The sequence below is a fragment of the Balaenoptera borealis genome (assembly GCF_965194805.1).
Source record: "Balaenoptera borealis genome assembly, chromosome: 1".
Classification (NCBI taxonomy): Eukaryota; Metazoa; Chordata; class Mammalia; order Artiodactyla; family Balaenopteridae; genus Balaenoptera; species Balaenoptera borealis.
In genome coordinates, this window is record NC_138860.1 from 21,632,165 (window position 1) to 21,655,481 (window position 23,317).

A 23,317-nucleotide genomic window follows, 5' to 3' on the forward strand; every position below is an offset into this window, starting at 1 on the left:
CTGTAACTGCTCCGTGGAGGAGATGGAACGCGCAGAGCCACGGACCCTTCAGACTCTCCCTCCCACCCTCCCATGCTCGTTTCTCCCTCTGGCAGCCCCCCAAATGCTGATCCTGCAGTGAAGCTGTGAGAGACAGAGAGGGAACAGGATCAATATTTGGGAGGCCTTCAGGAAACCTGGGCCTCCATCCATCAAATCCATGACCTTGTCTGGACATTTCCCTGCTCTGGCTGCCAGCATTGTCTCTCCATCAGGGCCTGGGCCATGTGAAGCCAGGGAGGGGGGGCCAGGAGGGAAGGAGGGAGGCCTCAGACGGGCACGGGCCCAGCATGCTGCAGGCAGAAGGGTTACAGAGCTGCCACAGAGGAGGGCAGGGGCCTGAGCGTTAGGACGAGGGCTACAGGGCTGGGCTGAACTAGTACGTGGGCACGACTGCAGGTGGGCCAGAGAGAGGGGAGTGGAAGCTTCTGCCCCACGGGGGTCTCATCACTGAGTAGACTCGTCAGAGCTGCTTTACTGCAGGGTGGCTGGAGTTCCCCAGAGAGACAGTGGAAACCGGCAGGCCTTCTAGAGGTTGGGCCTAGAACTAGCGTGGTCACCTCTGCTGCCTTCTATTGGTCCAGGCAGGCTACAGAACCAGCCCAGGGGCAGGGGCAGGGAGCAAGCCTCCACCTCTTGACAGTGGACAGCACGTGTAGACGGGTAGGGAGGCGGCTGCCGGAAGCCCTCTTTGGAGACTGTCTACACACGGCATGAGGGTCACCAGGTCTCAGAAACGTCAATGCCTCTGCCCTTCCACATGGGAGGGTTCAGCCCCGAGAGCCATGAACCTCTCCTCTGAGGCTGCCAGCTTTTGGATCCTTTCAACCCCCAGAATCTGAGATCCTTAAAGGTCTACCCTCCACCCCAGCCGCTGGCTCTGGGTGATTCCCAGGAATGAGTGTGGCCAGTGGCCTTGGTCCAGCAGCTGTGGTCCCTCCGCCCCTGCCCCCCTTGCAGACAGTGATCAGTGACCAAGTTCCGGGTCATCCTGCCTCGTGGGAAGAGAAGACCCTTCTGCGGAGCTTCAGAGGTGGAATTTGGGCCAGTGGGTCAAAACTCTGGAAAGCAGATTTTGCATCAACATAAGAATGAAGAATGAACTCTCAGCAACAGAGCAGGCTGATTTAGAAAACGGGGAGCCTTCTGTTCCTAGAAGTATTCAAGCAGAAGCTGGATCACCCCTGCCGGAAGGACCAGAACAAATCCCTAGACTAAAGGAGGCTCAAGTCTCAAGATTCCCTGCACCTTTAATCACCCTTCATGCTAACTGTCTGGAACCTACTGGGCGACGGTTTTCATCTTGCAAGTCCTGGCAATTCTCATTTTGGGGAACAACCCCCTGTCACTGTTGAGAAACAGGGGCTGGCAGGTTGAACCCTACCTTCCCAGGCACCAAGTTAATGACCAACTCGTCAGGTGGGTCTAAGTGGCTTTGTGTTTCTACTTCAAGCTGCCTGGATGGAACTTGGGCTTCAAGGAATGACTTTGTGCAGAGCCTTGGCCCCTCTCTCTGCTTGGCCTTTGGGCTGAGATGGAGCTGGAGGGGACTCGCAGCTTCGTTCCCTACGAGGTGCCCGGTGCCTGTTGCTTCTCACGTCTCTATTGACCACTGTCCTGGCCCTGAGCACTGTCCTTAGGCCTCCAAGATCCGTAGGGAGCCCAGTTCTGGGGGGTGAGGGCCTCCACAGGTGCGTTTTCTCTCTGGCTCACACACCACCTTGACTGTTGTGAGCAGCGGACGGGCCTGGAGGGAAGGTGGCCTGAACCTGACCCTCACACAGCGCTGGCGTGGCCGACCCTCTGGGGTCTCTGGCCTTAGGGGTTCCAATGGTCTCACTGGCCTCTGCTCTTGGCTGAATGACAAGCGGTGACCTGCCCTTGAGCTCTGGGAGGGAAGGAACACTGTTCCTGAGTCACACAGGCCCTTCTTCTGCAAGAAGAGGGAAGAAAATTCTCCCTCATTAGTAGCCAAGGGTTAGGGCCGAAGAGGTTACCTAAAATGTAAAAGATGTGATTTGGGGTCTATCAGCTTTAATCCCCTCCTTTCCATTAACTCATTGATGGTTCTTTCCTTTCAATAGCCTAGAACTCTTGACAAAAATAGCAAAGGTCCGAGGAAACATGTATTGATCAGATTTTCTAGAATATTCCCAAGTCCTTCTCTGCCTGCACTTGTGCCGCCCACTGCAAGTTCTGCAGGTGAATGCAACAGGGGGGTTGGCCAGCTCTTCTCGTGACCTGGCATTTCACATGGAAGGATGATCACTCAATTGTTTCCAAGTCAGCATGAATGTCACACAGGGGCCGATTCTGGGATCACCCTTCAAAGCTGCTGTGTGTGGTGTACGTGGTGAGTGTGTGCATGTGTGTGGTGTGTGTGTGTGTGTGTGTGTGTGTGTGTGTATGTGGTATGTGTGTGTGTATGGCATGTGTATGCGTAGTGTGTACACGTGGTGTATGTGTTTACATGGTATGTGTATGTGTGTTTGTGTTTATGTGGTGTGTGTGTGTGTGTGTGTGTGTGTGTGTGTGTGTGTGGTGCGGGTCCCCCCTCGAGTGTGGAGGAATTCCAGGAGGAACGTAGCTGGAGGAGGTAAGCTGATTTCCCAGCCAGAAGGTTCCATCTGTGAAGACTGGTGTTTGGTTTCTGTCTGTTTTTGTTTGTTTTTTGTGACCTTGAGACTCACAGAGGTTTTCCTCCCTGAAGCGAGCGTCTGTGGTTGCTGCGTGGGTCTGGTTTCTGGAGCAGAGGGAGGCGAAGGGGAAGGCGGTCCTCCTCGGCAGGAGGACGGATGGCAGGACGGTGGGCTCAGACCCTTGGGTGCTGGCCCGTGTGGATTCCAGCAGCCGGTCTCTCAGCACTTTGCCACTTCTGACGTCAGGTGGCAGGGACAGGCTAGATGCCTTTGAGTCAACTGCTTGAAAGGCTCTAGAAGGCACTGGAGCGTTAGAAGAAGGCCAGGCCTCGAGTTTAAGCTTTAGCCTCTTGGTTTCTTCTCTCCAAGGAAGGGCTCTGGGGGAGCCTTGGGCTGAGGACGGCTCAGGGCTATGGTCCTGCAGCGCCACCTGGGGGCGACGAGGAGAATGGCCACCAGAGGATGAGCCAGAGGGACCCTCCGCGGTGGGTGGCCAGGGGCTCCTCTCTCTGGCACTGACCCCAGAGGAGACTCCCCAGTCTCTTGGGAGACCCTGGGGATTTGCTTCCTGTTTACATCAGTAGACAGAAAAAAACTTGCCCCGCAAGCCCTGGCTTCTGTGGGATTGCCTTGCTGGGGAATCTCAGAGAGACCAGAAGACCCCATTTCCCACCCTTCCTGCCCACTTTTTGTCAGAACACCTGTTCTATTAAGAGGTAACAATTATTTAAAGATCCTGAGAAGATTCAAACTGGGGAGACAGCGGAGTCCGCCAGGCCATTTTACAGATGAGGAAACTGAAGCTCAGAAAGGCTGTCTCCTGAGTCCCAGCCCCGAGCTCCCTCCATTCCCCGTCCTGCAGCGTGTGGCCCACCCGCTGTGCGGAGCGGGCCGTCGGACCCCAGCAGAGGGGCTCCGGGGACACACGGAACAGAGCAGAGAGGACCTATGACGATCTGAAGGGAGGGAGGCTGACCAGAGAATAAGGCCAAGGCAAGCATGGAGCTGAATGTCTCAGAACGGGAGCTGTGGGCACGAGGTGGACAGAGTGACCCTGGGGTGCGGCACAGAGGCAGCACACTTACCGTGAAGATATCCAGAGTGAACCCTGGGTTTGAGAGAGCTGCGGCTCTGGAGAACCTGGACGCAGCTGCATGCAACCTCTGTGGAACAAAGAAGGAATGAATATTGCAATAAATTTCACATCTGAGTCCCACAGCCCAGCCCCCTTCTCCTCTGGCCTGGCCTGGCCGCCTTGTTCTCCGATGCTCCTCATCACCGACCCTCCCGCAGAGCCAGGCCACTGGCCTCCCTGGATGCTCTGTCCCCAGGCATTGGCTTTTGCTGGGTCCCCTTGCTGGGATGCCTGCCTTGCCCCTCTCCTCTGCAGCAGGATGAGCTGAAGCCCCACACAGCCAGGGGCTCCTGGAGAGGTGGATTAATTCGCCAGGGTTGCTGTAACAAAGTATGGCAGGCGGCGTGGGTGGGGAGGGGCTTAAACAACAGGAATGTATCATCTCAGGGTTCTGGAGGCTGGAAGGCCAAGATCAAGGTGTCAGCAGGGTTGGTTCCTTCTGAGGGCTGGGACGGAGCATCTGTTGCAGGCCTCTCTCCTTGGCTTGCAGATGCCGTATTCTCCCTGTGTCTCTTCACGTGGCGTTCTTCCCGTATTCCTGCCTGTCTCCAAATTTCCCCTTTTTATAAGGACACCAGTCATGTTGGATTAGGACCCACCCTAATGACCTTGTTTTAACTTGACTGCCTTTCTAAAGACCCTCTCTCCAAATAAGGTCACATCCTGAGGAACTGGGCGTGAGGACCTCAACATATGAATTTTGCAGGGGACACAGTTCAGCCCATAACAGTATATAGTTCTGGTCAGACAGTCACTGGGCTCTTCCTCCTGCTAAATCATCTGGCAGCTGAAGGGAATGGATTTCTGAATGGAAATTCTGAGATGGAAGATGGCTTGGAAGCTTGGAGAGCAGCGAGGAGGAGATTTGGGGGGATGTAAAGGATGGATGAGGCAACTCCAGTAGCAACAGAAACCCTGACAAAGATGAGAGCCCCGTGGAAAGAGACAGTTTGGGGGAAGGTTTTGCTCTTTGAGTGTGAGATAAATTTCTCTTCCATCTCCTTTGGAAAACTTTAGCAAGTGTTACCTTATTTATCCCTAGATTGGAGTTAGGTTTGTGTTGGGGATGCAACGTGAGGACACCCGGATTGGCTCAAGGGCAAGGGCAAGGGCAAGGGCAAGCACTGCTGAGGAGCCCAGGGAGAGCGCCAGTAAATCTAGATCCTACTCCTCCTCGGACCGGCTCACGGCCCTCTTCCCTGCACAGCTGAGCTGCCTTTGTCGCAGCAAAAACACCCACGTTACAGTAAACAGATCATCCACACCGTTTCCACCACGACCATCCCACTGGCTGTTAGCCTTACTTCCTGGCTGGCTCTTGTGCACATGTCCAGATGCAAACATGAGTCAGTTCTGTTTCTCCCTCAGCCCCACCCCAGGGTGCTTAATATATGCCCTGCACACAGCAGGTGCTCAAAGCATGCTTCTATAAACCGTTGACCTCTGGAAGGCCGACCCACCCCATGTTCCTTTATACCAGCGTTAATGCCGCGCCGGGTGCACGCACAGCCCCGGTTCCCCAGATGCAGGCCCAGTGCCTAGAATGTTGGTGGGAAGAGTGACCCTCACTTTGTACCCCTTCAGTTTGGGAGCGGCTCCCCCCAAGGTCTTCTTCAGATTTCTCCCTTCTCACCAATGTTGGCAGGGTTTGGAAGTTACTAGAAGAGCCCTGTGTTTAAGAGGGTCTGTGGCTGCCGCTCCCTTTGATCTCAGGCCCGCCCTCAGGCAAAGGAGCCAGGGAAGCGTTTGGCACCCCAGGCAGATCTAAACCAGGCTCGGAGGGGCCGTTTGCTTCAGGCGCCAAAGCGATGGAATTTGCCTGATAGTCTCCGAGAATCTCTTCCCACTTAATAAATTCTGTTTGAAAGGAATGATAATGGTTTCAGGGACAACGTGTTGGAGATGGATTGGAACAGTCAGGAGAACAACGGGTTCAAGGCTGCCAGGGTTCAAGGCTGCCAGACCCGCTGACACAGGCTTTGCTTCAGGCCGCGCGGGAGGACATATGGGCTGTCTAGACTCTCAGCAGGTACAAATCTGGAGCTGGAGCGGGGCCACGTTGTGAGCGGAGGGATGTGCAAGGACAGCTGGAGCCAGAGGACAGCACGAGGGCAGGAAGGGCGGTGGGGGAAGGGTGGGGGGCCCTCTTTGATGCTGTTCCAGCAAATTGAGTCTTTTTTTAAAATATATTTTATTTTTTTATTTGGCCGCGCCGGGTCTTAGTTGCGGCATGCGGGATCTTTAGTTGAGGCATGCGAACTCTTAGTTGCGGCATGAGGGATCTAGTTTCCAGACCAGTGATCGAACCCTGACTCCCTGCATGGGGAGTGCAGAGTCATAGCCACTGGACCACCAGGGAAGTCCCTGCAAATCAAGTCTTGAGAGCCCCTGGTTGCCGGTCAGCAGTGCTGCCAGTGGGCCAGTCATGGGCCAGTGACAGTGATTGCCGCCTCTGCAGCTTGGGGGACTTGGCACTGCTGAGGGCTCTGGGCTGCCCCTATTCAAACCAGGAGGCAGAGAGCCCTGCTATGGGCTTGCTGGGAGAGGGAGACTGCTCTCAGCACATTCCCATCATTGGGAAGGTATAGATACCCATGCAGTGTGTTTTACACATTGTCTGCATGTAACATGGAGCGACAATAAAAATAAACTAACATTTTGATAGTACTTTTCAGCTTACAAATTCTTTTGTGTATTTATTCATTGATCCCTAACTCTGGGAGAGGGAGCTGCCCCAGGAACCATCGGGAAACGTATGGGAGCCAAGGAGTATATTTTAGAGAAAGCAGGCATCATCATCAACATTGTCACTTCCATCTCACAGATGAGAACACTGAGGCTCAAAGAATCTGGGGCTCCCTGAAGAGCAAGAAGTAAATAGCAGAGGCAGAACGTGTAGCTCTGGATCTTCTGCTCCTGTTACTCCTACATTCAGCTGTTTATTGAACACATACTATGTACCAGGCCTCACAACAGCCCTGCAAAGAAAAAACTGAGTCTTGGAGAGTCCAAGTCATTATTAGAGCTGGGCTTTGAACCTCGGTCCTCTGATCCCAAACCCCACGTTCCATGTGCTTCCTGGCCTTTCCTCTCCTCGGGGTGTAGCTCATTCCAACCCTACACATAAGGGGAGAGAGAAAGCTCCTCCAGCCCCAGGTTGGGTAGGACTAGGGCATCCCTTACAGACTGACCCGGTCAAGTCTGACTTTTCCTTGTTAGCGTGTTGTCCTCACAGTTTGTCCTTGGATGTAGCTGAGTCATTTTTTAATAGGAGATCCACTGTGTTTGAATTTTTAGGCACACTTTGGGGGAATCAAATCTACTGGCCTCCTTACTCTTTTCATGAGCTCAATAGTCAGCTCCCAGTGCCTGGGGTTTACTGTTTGTGCCTTCAAATGCAGGTTTCAAATATCCACATCGGTCCAGAAAAACTCTTGCCATTGTCTCCAGAGTCAGCTAAGGTGTCTGCAGGAGCTTAGGTCTTTGAAGACAGGCTTCGGAGTTTGTCACTTTCCCGTGGTGCTGGGTGATAAAGGTTGCTTTGCTTTCTGCTCTTTCTTCTATTTTTTCAGGCTTGTTCTTAATGAAAAGAAATGGCAGTTGGCAACGTCCCTGAAGCTTTTTAGTGGGGCTCCTGTAATGAGGTTTGCTGAAATTCTGGGTAGGAAATGTTTCCTCTGTAGGCTCAGATGCAGGATTTAAAATTTTGTGATGTCTGTGGCCTTTTTCCTTTGAGCCAGCTGGGTTTGCCTCTTCAAAGATGTCATCCCCAGCCTTGCCAAGCTTGGAGTTTACTGCTCCACTGTTAGTGAGGTACGTGAGGGTAAAAATAGGTCAGTGCTTTTTCTTCCCTCTCTTTTAAAGAAGAACGTGTGTGTGTGTGTGTGTATGTGTGCATGTGTGTGTATTTTCCAACATCCCATCTGTCAAAAACAGTTGAAGAAATTTTAGCTCACTTTCTCCCCCAAAAGTTTCACTCCAGGACTGACTCAGATTGTGGAACACTGCAAGGAAAAAAATTTCCATGAAAGTTAGCTGCAATTAACGAAGAGGGAGGTGCGGCGGGGGGAAAGAATTCCTCAGTGTTGGCTGTAATGTCAATTTTGCTGCTGTCTGACAAACACATATAAAACACGTAACAGATCCATGGCCTGTTCCCCTCCACATCCAGATTATTATGAGCAGTGAACACTTCTTTCCATTACGAATTTGCATGGCTTCATTTTCCCAGCTGAAACTTTCAACAAGATGAAATTATACACACAGGCGCACATTATAGTCTTTGAAAATACTGATGAAGAACGTTTCCTAAAAATACATAAATCAAGGAGTCAGTTCAGCCATGAATAAATTTGCTGTGTGCTAAAAGGGATGGGTTAGAAGCCTAAATGCAAAACTGCTTAAATGCTTTTTACTGACACAGGGAAGGAGTCAGCTCTGTGAAGACTGTGAGTTTTATCCTATTTGTATCTGACTTCTGTTTCTTCCAAGTTCAAAAGTATCCTTATGGCCTTATCTGTAAGTACAGCCATGGGTATTTGCATAGAGCTTTCTTAGTTTGCCTGGTCCTTCCCCTCCCCCCCCCTCATTTACCCCCCCCCCCGTCCCCTCCCTCTCCCTCCCCTCCGCCTACCTCCCCCCTGCCCATTTTCTTCCCCACCTCCAACCACGGACCTCCTATTTCTCCTGGGTCCTCAACGCTCCCCTCCCTACTGGGTCTTCTTTCCACAAGCACGTCAACACCCTCAAGGCTCTTCCATCTGAAAACTGAACAAAAGCCTTCTCTTTGCCACATCTCCCTCCAAGACACCCTACATATTTTCTGCCCTTCACAGCCAAGTTGCTTGCTAGAGCGATCTACACTCTCTCACCCACTAGACATTCCCCAAACAACTGCTGTGTGGTTTCCTGACCCTGCTCTGGGTTCATCAGTGACCTCTACATGGCCACAGCCAGGCCTCCTCTTATGGGATTCTTAAAAAATTGAAGTATAGTTGATTTACAGTCTTTTAGGTGTACAGCAAAGTGATTCTCATATATATATACATATATATGTATATATATATGAACTTTTTATATATTCTTTTTCAGATTCTTTCCATTTTAAGTTATTATAAGATATTGACTATAGTTCCCTGTGCTATACAGTAGGTCCTTGTTGTTTATTTATTTTATTATGGGATTTTCATGTAGCATTTGACAATGACCATCCAACCATCCATCTGCCCATCCACTCATCCATCTGTCCATCCACCCACCTACGTACACATCCACTGAACTACCTAGTCAGCCAGCCAGCCACCCAATCACCTATTCATCCATCCATCCACCCACTTACACATCCATTCATCCATCCATTCATCCTTCCATCCATCCACCCACCTACCTACACATCCACTCATCCATGCATCCATACATCCATCCACCTACCTACACATCCCTGCATCCATCTATCCATGCATCCATTCATCCTTCCGTCCACCTACCTACACATCCATCCATCCATTCATCCTTCCATCCACCTACCTACACATCCATCCATCCATTCATCCTTCCATCCACCTACCTACACATCCATCCATCCATTCATCCGTCCATCCACCTACCTACACATCCATCCATCCATTCATCCTTCCATCCACCTACCTACACATCCATCCATCCATTCATCCTTCCATCCACCTACCTACACATCCATCCATCCATTCATCCGTCCATCCACCTACCTACACATCCATCCATCCATTCATCCTTCCATCCACCTACCTACACATCCATCCATCCATTCATCCTTCCATCCACCTACCTACACATCCATCCATCCATTCATCCTTCCATCCACCTACCTACACATCCATCCATCCATTCATCCTTCCATCCACCTACCTACACAACCATCCATCCATTCATCCTTCCATCCACCTACCTACACATCCATCCATCCACCACACAGTTGCCTGATGTGTCTCCACTTTTAGAACCAGCCCCCTGGCTTCTGTGCTACTGCTCTTCCCTGGTCTACTCCCACCTCTCTGGCTACCTCTCCTTAGTCCCCTCTCCCACTACCTCTCCTTAGTCCCCTCTCCCAGCATCACTTCTTCTACTTGCCCCTTAAATATCAGTGTTATCCACGGCCCTGTCCTTGACCCTGGGGTTGCTCAGTGTCCACACTCTTCCACTCTTTGCTTCAACTTCTCCTTTGGTACTGATGATGCCCAAAGTTGTATCTGCACCTTAGGTCTCTTCCTTAAGCTCCAGAAACCCCCTGGATCCCTCCAGTATCAGGTCCTCTGATTCTAAGTTATCTTATCCACAGCCCACTCTTCACTCTGTGATCAGAGAATGGCTCCAGAATCCTGGGGGTCATCTTGACTCCTCTTCTGCTTTGGTCAAGTTCAAATTCCTCCCTTCCGGGCAAATCCCATCCGCTTAATGGCCCCTTTGTGCCTTCAGAGAAAGGGGCCCAGCACTACCCGAGAGAGTGTCAGCTCAACCTCCAATCCACGAGCCTCAACCTGCCTGCTTCTCACTGACCCCAGCGGTAGCCCCATGGTGTTGAAATAATAACAGTGAACATGTAATGTATGCCTGCTGTGTACCAGGTGCTCACAGTACACTTGTACTGTGTACAAGTGTACTGTGAGCTCAGAACTAGCATCATCCCAATTTTACAGATGGGAAAACTGAGGCCCAAAGTGGTTTTTGTTGGGCCCTTCACGTGGACGGCCTCTTAGGCAACCCAGCCTGTGTGGCTGTTCCTCTAGCTTCACTCCACAATCCCAGAGCAGCCGCCGACCTCCAGCTCAGGTCAAAGTTCTGGGGTCCCACTTGCTGGGACCTCACTTCCTCTGCCCTCATTCCTGAGTTCCTACAAGTTTTCTTTTAATTTAATTTTTTTAAAAGTCTATGAACTAAAATCCTATGTCTTCAGGTTGTATCCTTCCACCCCTTTTCCTCACTGCAGCAGGACTATTTCTTCAAAATACTAATCTAGTCATGTCCCTTCTTATTTAAAACCCTTCAGTGACATGACTTTGTTCTCAGGACAAAGTCTGAACTCTGGGCTGGAAGCGGGTCATGGCAGTTTCTTTTTATATATATATAAAACTGAATCACTTTGTTGTACACCTGAAACTAACACAACATTGTAAATCAACTATATTTCAATGAAAGTTAAAGAAATAAAAATAAATAATTTTTAAAAGACCCTCTCTGTCACCACGGGTGGTGCTGAATGGGAGGATGTGTGTGGGCTCATCCACAAGGGAATACTTTGTACTACTGCATCTCATCAATTCCAGAACACATTTTTTTCATACTTAACACTGAGCAATCAGGATGCATAATACACTCAATTGCCATTATTTAAATGGCAGTTTTAAAAATCGTATTAGTGATACATCAAATAAAGGAGTATCTTATAATCAGTGATATCTTAGATAGGATGCATTATTTCACTTTTATTTTTATAACCAACTTGGAAATCCATTGAACAAGATGTCTGTTGGCCAAATACATTGTCATCTGCTTCATGGAAATAATGAAAAATCTGCCAATGAAGCAAGTTCTTTGTCGTCTGAGGTTGTGACTCATATATTGTTGATGCCCTGAAACTTTGGGTCTGTTCTGACCCTTGGCAGGAGCCTAAGAGCTTCTTGTGTAGACGGTGACCCTGGTGATGGCAACCCTATCCCTAGGGGCCTGGGGATGCTTATATTCTATTGCTGCTTTTTCTATTACTGTGTTTTCCTGAGAGCTAAGGATTTGCATTAGTTTGGGCAGTAGTTTTAAACTTTACTGGGCAGCCACTAGGGCTCGTCCACATTAAATGTCATGGCGGTAGAGACTATGAAACAACTTAAGGAGGCCAGGCAAATAGGTCTTGCATTCCGTCTACTATTTTCTTTAGGGGTATGTTGTATAAATGAGTTAAAGAGTGGCCCTTGTGTATTGGCCCCTATGTTGTTGACTTCTTCATGCCTACCTGCACTAAAGTCAATTTTTTACACATCAAATGGCTTTTTTAAAAACGTATTTTATTCAAGTATAGTTGATTTACAATGTGTTAATTTCTGCTGTACAGCAAAGTGATTCAGATATATATATATATATGCATTCTGCAGTGGCTTTAGATAGAGCCCAAATAAGTATGTTTTTTACCCTTTTAGGGCCTACCTGCTTTGCATAACCCATAAGTCATGAAACAGCACCCAACATCTGCTGTCCATAGATAAAGACAAACCCCAGGTCTATAAAAGACCTTAAACCGTGACTGCCCTTTGGAGCTCTCTGACCTAAAGACCCCGCACCACGTTGCTGAGTGACCTCACCTAGACATGTGATCCCCTCTTGATCCCCCTCTCCCCTGGGAGTGTCCTTGATGTCCCGCCTTCTGGGTGGTAGCCCTGAGCCTCTGTCCCTGGAAGCTCTCCTGTTGTGAGGGACTCTCCCTTCCAGGTAACCTGTCCAAGTGCCATCCAAATAAAGCTCGTTGTGTGTCACTGCCACCTCGTGGTCATGCCTTTTTCCTTCATCAGCCCTGAAATCCTAGAATTCACACAAGGGGTAACTGTGTAAAGAGGCAGATACGTACATCTAATTGTAAACATTGACCTGCCACGAGGCTTCCCTGGAGTCTGAGAGCAGGGCTGATAACACCATTGAAAGGGCATTGTTTTTACCTAAAGACACAATATATGCAGGGGTGAATCATTACATATGCAGAAAATTTCAAGATTAAAAAAATGGCATCAACTCCCTTAATGCAAAGATAAACACATTTAAAAATTACAGAGCAGGGCTTCCCTGGTGGTGCAGTGGTTAGGAGTCCGCCTGCTAATGCAGGGGACACGGGTTCTATCCCTGGTCCAGGAAGATCCCACATGCTGCAGAGCAACAAAGCCCGTGCGCCACAACTACTGAGCCTGCACTCTACAGCCCGCAAGCCGCAACTACCGAGCCCGCGTGCTGCAACTACTGAAGCCCACGCGCCTAGAGCCTGTGCTCTGCAACAAAAGAAGCCACCGCAATGAGAAGCCCATGCACTGCAGTGAAGAGTAGCCCCTGCTCGCTGCAACTGGAGAAAGCCGGCGCGCAGCAATGAAGACCCAACGCAGCCAAATATATATAAATTAAATAAATAAAATTTAAAAAATATATTACAGAGCAGATGAGTGAGCACACTTGGCTCATTGGTTTGTTGCTGTCCTCTGTGGGCCTAAGGGCTGCCCCCTGGACCATCCCAAGGGAGCCAGCTCAGCTCCATTCCCAGGAAGAGGGCACAGCTCTTCCCAGTAGCAGACACCACCGACGGGTGAATGTCAATAGGCATCTCAGATGGGGCTGAAGCTAGAGACCTAGTGATCATCACTAGAGATTGTTGCACTTGTAGTAGATGCCAAGTACTTGGATTATTGCAAGTAAGACTCATAAAACTCTGTTATTAGCCTTATAATACAAATGAGGGAACCTCAACTCAGAAGAGTTCATTGACTTGCCCAAAATCACAAATCTAATTGGTGGGACAATTGGGATTCAAAACCAGGTCAATCTGAGTCCATGAGTGAGAGGTTTGACCACCTGTCTCTGTTGCAGAAATTCAACCAGCCCAAGCATTTTGCAACAGTTCTGACAAAGGGCTGGATGAAGGATGGCAGTGATGGAGACAGGAATTGTGTCTTCTCCTTCTGTCTCCCCCAAAGTTATGGGCAGAAGAAGGTGGGGGAGGACTCAGGGGATGGGCAGACCCTGCGCACACCCTACATCCTGGAGTCAGACTTGGGTCCTGACCTACTATGGGGCGAGTGTGGTACAACAGGGCTCTGCCCGCCTGAAGCCCAGTTCCACAGGCCCAAGAACCCTATCAGCCTTCCAGACCTCCTCGCTGGTCACCTACAGCACCTGGGCCAAGGGCTTCCCTATTCAAGCAAGAGTGATGCTCAAGAGACAGGGGATGGAATGGGATGCTGAGACATCAAGCGGAGATTCTAGTTCTTTCAAACCCACAACCAGGCTCTTGTTCCCCGTGACAGACCAGTCAAGAACATCCTACCCCCACGTCTCCCTGTAAGAATCCCACCCCCACCCCTCCCTGTAAGAATCCTACCCCTCACCCCTCCCTGTAAGATGCTCCAAGTGTTAGTTTCCTAGTGCTGCTGTGACAAATTACTACAAACTGAGTGACTTAAGCAACTGACTATTTTTGTCTCACTGGAGACTGGAGGACCCAGATCAAAGTGTCAGCAGGGTTGGTTCCCTCTCAGGGCTGAGAGGGACAGTTTGTTCCAGGCATTCCCCCAGCTTCTGGTGGTTTGTTGGCAATCCTTGGCCATCCTTGGCCATCCTTGACTTGTAGAAGCATCACTCTGACCTCTGCCTCATCTCCACAGGGTGCCCTCCCTGTGGATGTGTCTGTGTTCAAATCTCCCCCCGTTATAAAGATTCTAGTCACATTAGATTGGGGGCCCACCCGACTCCAGTACAACCTCATCTTAACTAATTGCATCTGCAAGGACCCTATTTCCCAATAAGGTCACATTCTGAGGTATGGGGAGTTGAGTTTTTGAGGGGATGCAGTTCAGCCTATAACACTCCATAACTCACATTTTTTTTCTTTTTTGTGATGGTTTCCTTTAGCGATGGGCCACTGTGATAGGAGAGTCCCCTCACATTCACAAACCAGCTCCCCCTGCTCCACACCGCCCCCCTCTGGCAACAGGGGGAGCTCAGGCGTCTACGATGCATGTCAGCTCAGTACGTGTTTCTTCCTCTGAGGCCACAGAAGCCTCATCGCAGGGCACAGGCTGCTTGCGGTGGACACGGGGGGGAGAAGGGGGGCCAGCCTAGCGTGAGGCCTTGGGCCACCATCCGCTCTGAAGTGCTGGTTTTTCTCTCCTTCAGTCTTGTTCCTGGGCTGTTCACTGTCTCCTGACCTGGTCCCAACTCCACTGGCTGCAAGCTTTTCCTGCCCTCCCTTCTCTGTTCCCTGCACTACGTTTTCGGCTACCACCTTGGCTCCTGTTCATGGCTGCCCTGGCCGCCTTGAGTAATGTCTCTGAGGTCTGGGCTGACCTGGAATCATCCTACCTCTGCTCCTCTCCTGTGAGGGAAACGAGCACACCGGGCCCCAGCTCCATGGAGGGCCCTGAAAATACGACTCAGAGGTTGCAGAGTGCCCTCGTGGGCTGGAGCAACTCTTCAAGGGAACACCAGGTGGTCTGAGGACAACTCAGCATCACCACCTCTCCCCACCTCCAAGGTCTCTTCTGCAGAGAAAAGCAAAGCCAGGAATGTTTCCCCGATCCCCGTCCTGTCTGGCTCTCGGTTAGAGTTTGCAAATGAGAAGTGTTCCTGAAATTAGGAAGAAGGGAGAGGAAAGGCCATTATTCTTTGGAGGCAGCTGTGTAACTGAGCAGAGCACTATGGGCCTTCCCAGGACAGACCCCTTCCCCATATCCTCTGCTGTAGCTCCTTTCTGAAGTACCCAGATAATAGTATCTCATGCATATTTCCCGAGTTTTTCAGATGCTAAAAACCACCACCTAATAGAAGAAACTACTTGATAATGGTGAGCAGACCTACTGGCACCTAAGGACTGATAATGTTAACCCTCGTGACACCGCCCTGTTACCTCATCATCAACCAAACAGAGAATTGCGCACAGAGCTGGTCACACACCCTGGGACACCTCTCCCTCACCTTTAAAAATGCTTTGCTGAAACACTTTGGGTAGTTCGGGATTTTTCAGCATGAACCACCCATCTCCTTGCATGACCCTGCGGTAAACCTTTCTCTTCTCCAAACTCTGATGTTTCGGTATTGTTTGGCCTCATTGTGCATTGGGCACGCGAACTTGCGTTCAGTAACAGTTGCAGCCACAGCTGTGGGAGCTGGGATTCGGGATGTCTTCCTGGAGCTCTTTTGGGAAGCAACCCTCAGCTGCCACAGAGGATGCCGGTGGGAGCTTCCTAGAGGCTCTTGCCAGTCATGTGACTTCTGGGGTCCCTCTGCTTACGTCTTTCAGGCTGAGGCCTCTGGTGTTAGCTTCCCTGACCTTCAGTCTCCAAGGTATTCCACTAGTTCACTATACCCCTAATTCTCTAAATTAAAACTTCGAATACTTGGAATACCCAGAATGAACCTCTGTTTTCCCAAATGAATCCTGATTGAAACAGAAAGAGTCAATCTCCAATGAGGACAAATGTCTCCAGCCTGCTCCAAGAGCGGGGTCCTCTGGTGTTTTGCTAGGACTGGGAGATAGCTCTTCGGCAATGAGGAAAGAACAAGGCAGATCCCAGCAACGAGAGCAGTCTCTCTGAGCAAGCCACAGTGGGGAGAGAAAAAGGGCATTCCAGTGGCCCAGTAAGAAGAAGCAAAGAATCAGAAAAACCCAGATTTGAATCCTTCACTAGCTTAACTCACTGCTTCACCTTTCTGAATCTGAGTCTGAGTTTCCTTCTTGTAAAAGACTGGAAGAGCATCCGATGAGTAGAGATCAGTGAGTGGGCATGTGACCACTCCTCGCCTGATCTTGTTGTGGGGCTTAGGTGAGATGACTTAGGTAAATTCCCCAGCCCGGAGACTAGCAATAGAAGGCACCCAATAAATGTTAGTTCTTTTCCTCCTTCTTGGCAGAGACAGTCATTTGCTTGAAAAAGATGCTCCCAGCAGCTTTCATTGCCTTTACTTTCAGCCTGAGGCTACAACTTGTAACTCTTCCCTGCTATTCAGAAGGAAGAGGGATAAAGAAGCAAAGAACAAACTCCGCAGTGCCCAGCGAATGTTCCCTTCTGCTGCGGTGCAGTCTCAGCTAGAACAGCTCCAAAAGGCAGTGCATGGGGCCCCCCAAACCAGTGTGCGGATCACAGAGTTACATATAAATGCTACAACTAGAAAGCCTCCAGAAAAGAGCATAGAGAAATATCCTCGTGACCTTGATACAGGCAAACATTGATCAGGTAGGACACAAGAATACCAACCATAAAATAAATTGATAAATTGGACTATGAAAATTAAAAGTTTTTGCTCATTAAAGACACTGTTAATAAAGTAGAGAGGCAAGTTGCAAACTCTGAGAACATATTAGTAATATGTATGTCTGACGAAGACTTGTACCTAGAATGTATAAAATACGTCTGCAAATTGATGATGAAAAGATAATCAACCCATTTAAGATGGACACAAGACTTGAACAGACGGTTCATAAAAGAATATATGTAAATGGGTAACAAGAGCATGAAAAGGTATCCAACTTATTAGGCGTTAGGAAAATGCAAACTAAACCCACTAAGAGATACCACTTCGCACCCACCAGAAAGGCTAACGCACAAAAGGCTGACCATACTAAGTGCTGGCGAGGATTTGGAACAACTGGAGTCCCATACATAGTTGGTAGAAGCGTAAAATGTTACAATGATTTTGGAAACCAACTTGGCAGTTTTTTTCAAAGTCACATACACCTACCCTGTGACCCAGCAACTTCATTCTTAGTATTTACCTGAGAGAAATAAAAACCCATCCACAAAAATATTTGTAAAAGAATGGTCCATGGTTGCTTTATTTGAAGTAGTGAGTAACTGGAAACAACCCAGTTTGCAGAAAACAACAAACCTCAACAGGGGACGGGATAAATAAATTGTGGGCAAGCCATACAATGCAGTGAAAAAGAACAAACCACTGATAGATGTGACGCCTTGGAGAATCTCAAAAAATTATAAGTCAAAAACGCCGGATGCAAAAGGTTGACTACCAATTCCCTTTACCCGAAGTTCAGAAACAGGTGAAATTAATCAATGTTGATGGAAATCATGACTGGTTATCTGAGTTGGGGCAGGAATGGGTACCGGCAAAAAAAATAAAAAGTAAGCAGGCCCTTTCCAGAGTGATGTAAATACCCTACATCTTGACTGAGGTAGTAATGACATGGGTATAGACAATTATCAAAATGTATTGAATAAACCACAAGGACCTACTGTATAGCACAGGGAACTATATCCAATATCTTGTAATAACCTATAATGGAAAAGAATCTGAAAAAGAATATATATATATGTATAACTGAATCACTTTGCTGTACACCTGAAACTAACATGACATTGTAAATCAACTATACTCCAATAAAAAAAAAAAACTGAGCGGATAACCAAATATTATTAAAAATAAAAAAATACATTGAAGTATACACTTATGATCTATCCATTTTATTGTATGTTAAAAAAAAACCCAGCCCAGTGAATTTCCTTCTCAGATTTCCAGAGCAGTTGCCTAGACCTCCAAAGAGGTCAATTTCACTCCAAGGACACGGAATGGAGCACCCAGACTAGAGGAATGGAAGGCAGATCCAAGGAACGAAGGACACCTGGATGGTCAACTTACACAACGTAACCTTGTCTCTGTCACCCACAGAGTGTTAACGTGCATTTATTTTGCGCTAGAACTGTGCTACTTGTTTCTATGTACCGTTTAATCCTGGGGAAAAAAACACAACAACAAACCAAACCCTGAAGCTCCAAGCAGTGAAACGACGCACAGCTAGGGCTGTAACTCAGTCTTCGGATTCCAAGCTGAGTGCTTCCTGTGGTTGTCTCTGGGGGGAGAGTGGGAGGACAGTAGGTGGGGAACTCCTGCCCCAAGCTCCTCCGAGGGCTGCAGGCTGAGCAAGGCTAGAGGCGGCGCCTTCACCAGCCAGGGACGCCCACACCAGCTTTCCCTCCTCTGTTGGACACTGACCCTGAAAGGCTTCCCTAGAAGAAACAGTGGTGAGTCCTGGTCCCCTCTCCAAAAAAGGCTCTCTTGTTTTTCACATGGACCAGCGCGCAGAAACACTGGTGAGACTTACTTTTGCAAATCCCGCCAGGCTTGGCATGACCTGCAGGCCTGGAAGACGCTGGCTCGACAACACAGCTGCAGCCGGGGAAAGAGCTGGGAGCCCATAAATGGCCAAGGTCATTGGAGAAACCACGAAAGCGGCCTCAAGTGTTAGGCCCTGAGGGCTGCTTGAGCGGAAAACCCAGGTCAACGCAGCAGAAAACTGCCCCAGCTTCCAATCCACCAAAGCACCTGCTTTCCAAAGGGGCTGGGTCTCCGAAGAGACACGATGTCATTGATTTTTATCACGTCTCAGTGAGGTGACCTTACCGGGGAGGAGAACGGAAAACACGGGCCCGCAGAAGTGCAGGGTCTGTGCTGGGAAAAGAAACACAATTTGCCGCCTGTTGGAGCAGGTCCCCAAGTTTCAGGAATAAAGCCGCCTTGTCATACTTGCCTAGACCCATGGGGCCTGAGAGGGCCACAGAGCCTTAGCGAGTTCCTTCTGTGGAATTGTTTGGAAAATACAAATGTTTAACTTCTTAACAGGCCTATCTAAATGGAAGTTATTGTGGCCATGGAGAAATAAAATATTTGAATGCTAAGCAAAATAGATGAAAAGTTTCTTTAATCTTAAGAAAAATAAAATTGAGCAAGACCTTATATATATTGTGATGTGTGTGTAATGTACATATGATACATATTCACATATACATGTGAATATCATGTATATTCACCTGTTGAAAGAATGCTGTTTTTCTTTGATGGTGCTTTAATTTTTAAATTCTGGCTAATTCTATTTTCTCTGTCTTCTGCCAAAGGCAGAAATTATCATCTCCATTTTATACGTGTATATGTTGACTGTATATTCTGTATACATCAAAGTATTATTAATGAAATGTCTGCACAGAGTTGAACATTAAATAATACCAAAGACTCATAATGAGAGGTTTGCAGCCCCGTGTCTCACCCCATCCCCCTTCGATCTCCCTAAGCTCCCCCCCGCCCTGCACCCCAGCACAATCACCTGTGTTTTTCCTTTGGTTGAGGCTGAGCAAGGAAACACACTTAGACTAGAGGTCAGCTATAACGAAGATAAGGTATTTAGGGTTTTTTTTTTTTTTTTAATTGAAGAATAATACCATACAGAAAAGAGAACAAATTCGTTGCTACAGATAAAATGTATTGTCACAAAGTGGACACACCCATATCATCACCCAAGTCAAGAAACGGAACATAACCAGCTTTGGGGACACCCTCCCCCCAACTCCCCTCCCTTCTCCCCAAAGGTAACCATTATCCTCACTATCATCATTCATGAGCTTTGCCTCCTTGAAATTTCTAAAAAATGGAACCACTCAGTATCTGACATAGTTATGTCTCACTTCTTTGACTTGACATTTTTGTGAGATTCACTCATGTTGCTGCATGCAGCTTTAATTGGTTAATTGTCATTTCTGTGGAGTTTTCAGTGATCACAATTTATTTATGCATTTTATGGCTGATGGATATGTGGGTTGTTTCCACTGTTGGCTACTGCACAGAATGCTGCCATAACATTTTTGTCTTCTGTTGCATATGGGCATGGATTTCTATCTATGAGTAGGATTGCTGTGTCATAGGACACATGTGGATCCAACTTTGGTAGATATCAATGGACTGTTTTTTAAAGTACGCCAATTTACATTCTCACCAATAATATATGAGAGTTTCAACTGCTCCATACCCTTGCCAATACTTGATACTGTCAGTCATCTTAACTTTAGCCATTCTGGGGGTGGTATTGCAGTGTTGTTTTAATTTGCACTTCCCTGATGACTAAAGGAGATTGACTATCTTTTCATCTGCTTTTGGATGTTGGATATACTTTTGTGAAATTCTCAAGTCTCTTGTTCACTTGTCTTTTGTGTTGTCTTTTTCTTATTGATCTGTAGGAGGGTTTTCACATCTTGGCTATGAGAATCCTTTTCAGATACGTGTATTCTTCCATACTCTCATTTGCCTATTTGTTCATTGATGGTCCTTTTTTGTGAATAGGTCTTAATCACATTAATTAATTAATTAGTCTCTTGATTTCAGTTGATCCACATCTTATTCCTGCACCTTCACTCTGTTTACTGCCTTATAGTTCTCCAATGCCTTTAAGTAGATTTAAAAAACAGTTTCTCCAGATCTTCTAGATGTCCCCTACAGAAGAATTGGGCAAAACTCCCTCAGGCAACCACCATGAATTTGTCTAGTTCCTTCCTCTGGCATTTTCATATTTCCAAATTCACACTCTGAGTGCTATTTCTTTCTTTTTTTTTTTTTTTTAAAGGAATTCCTTTATTTTTATTATTTATTTATTTGTTTATTTATTTTTGGCTGTGTTGGGTCTTCGTTTCTATGCGAGGGCTTTCTCCAGTTGTGGCAAGCGGGGGCCGCTCTTCATCACAGTGCGCGGGCCTCTTACTATCGCAGCCTCTCTTGTTGCGGAGCACAGGCTTTAGAAGCGCAGGCTCAGTAGTTGTGGCTCACGGGCCTAGTTGCTCCGCGGCATGTGGGATCCTCCCAGACCAGGGCTCGAACCCATGTCCCCTGCATTGGCAGGCAGATTCTCAACCACTGCGCCACCAGGGAAGCCCCTGAGTGCTATTTCTTGATTTAACATTCTAGACATTTTATATTGATTTTATATTGTGGTAGGTGAGCATTTATCTAGCTTACACTTGTACTCCACATCCTTCTATCCTCGCAATATAGTTATTTCATAATTTCAAGCTCTCAGCCACATTTACTTTACATTATATTAAGCTATCTAAATAGTATTCACCGCAGATTCATGGGGGCGGCAAGAGAATTTCAGAGTCAGTTATACTTGAGATGATGAGTGAGAATCTCTTTGAAGCTTTCCGCAGCCCCAGTCAATATTGTAAAATTGCCAGAATAGTCTCAATTCCAAAGACAGCAAGCTCTCACCATTCTTACGCCGAATAGTTCCTTCTATTTGGGAGTGACCCCCGAAGGACCATGCTGTATGGAATTTATCAATTTCCTGAGGCCTGACTCTAAATTGCTGGGACCCCCCCAGTACCCACATCTCAATGAGGCACTGCTAGTTTTTTCTGTTGCCATACATGCCAACAGTGAGACTTGGAAAAATAGCCTCAAAAAGAATTCCAACTGCTGAGCCTGGTGATGGAAGAGAAGACGAATGAAAGGAATTTAAGAAAGTTTTGGGTCTTTGCCAGAAAAGAGAGGTTTTAGAATAAATTAGAGTGGCGTGTTGAATTCTGTGGTGGCTGGGATTTATTATGTGAACAGGTCCTGCATCAGCTCTGTAAGGAAATGTCCAAAGGTGCTTTTTCAGTGTGTTTCATTTGTGTTTCTAAATAAGAGTATTAGAAAAGGCTGTGGGATAGACTCCTTTCAGAAGTCAAGAGTTACCTGTGTTGCAACTTACTGTTCCTATAAATACACGTGCACTTGTCATTTCACATGTCCGAGGTTTGGTTTGGAGAAAAGAGTCAAAGTGAAGGTCACCCATAGCAAGGGTGATGCTGGATGTAGAGTTACCTGCCTCCAAGCCCCCCAGCTCCTTCCTCCTGGGTCCTGTCCTTACAGGAGGTTCTGATGGGGAGATTTCATCAGTGTCTGCACTGCCCACGCTCCTGCAGCTTGGGGAGAACCATGGCTGATGAGCAGGTCAGGCAGGAAAGATCGCACTGAGACAAAGTGGCCTTGCTGCTCTCTTCTGAGTTTGTGATTGTAACTGTTATTGGCAGCAGTACTTTGTTGTTGGATTTTGTTTTACTGAATTTCTTAGTATGAGGTTCGTGAGGAACTTCTTCATTCTGTTTTCCTTTCCCATCCCTCCATCCCTCCATCCTAGCCCAACTCCTGACTGCTAGTCGAGGAGCTCTACTCATGCCCTATCATTTGAAATGAAGGTCAGTAGGTTTCTTAAAGTCTGTGATCTCCCACCACTTCAGCACCCATGTGGATGTCCGGCTCTCCTGGCCCCTGCCCTGCATGTCCCGGGAGCATCTAATAGTAGCAGCTTTGACACCAGGGAGACTTTGCAATGTGCTTCATCCATTCACCAGGCATTTATTAAGCATATACTATGGGCCAGGCAGCATACTGGGCTCAGGATACAAAGGTGACAAGACGAGGTCCCTGCCATCAGGGGTCACGGTCTAGGTAGACACTGCATATCCATACACACACTGGTACAACACAATGTTATATATCAGTGACAGAAATCTGTGGGGTCACAAGGAATGAGCAGTGGTGCTAGGAAATTCACCAGGCAGACGTGGGGCAGGGGGTGGGTATGGAGAAAAGGAATCCCAGGCGGAGGAAGAAGCACGGACAAGTGTAGATGGGAAAGTCTCACGTGGTCTGGAAACCATATGTGATCTGTTATGGCCAGTGAGGGTGGGACACGGAAGAAAGGACCTTTTCTCACGGAGCTTATAGTCCAGAGGGGTGGGTGGCCAGACAGGTTCACAACTCTCAGAGGAAGCAGGAAGTAGTCAGAGCTTGTTTTAAAAGAATGGATACAGCGCCAAAAGATTTCAAAAAAGGGAGACAGGATTTGGGTTGGAGGCATCCAAGGAGGCTTGGCGGGCTGGATTTTGAAGAGCATGTAGGATGGACTGCAGTGATGGGAGAACACTCCAGAAGGAAAGGACAGAGTGGGGGTTGTGTGTGTGTG

The 23,317-nt window shown here is 48.0% G+C and overlaps 1 protein-coding gene across 2 annotated transcripts in view; it reads right to left on the minus strand.

The window, feature by feature from the left end:
- Positions 1-23,317, minus strand: part of TLR5 (toll like receptor 5) — a 60,236-nt gene that overhangs the window by 5,553 nt on the left and 31,366 nt on the right. Inside the window, exon 4 of one of the 2 annotated variants that reach the window (XR_014243923.1) lies at positions 3,764-3,841. The gene's annotated coding sequence lies outside the window, so the exon portion shown is untranslated. Of the gene's footprint in view, positions 1-188; positions 3,842-23,317 lie in introns of those variants that run through there. The other variant, XR_014243924.1, reaches the window with a different exon arrangement.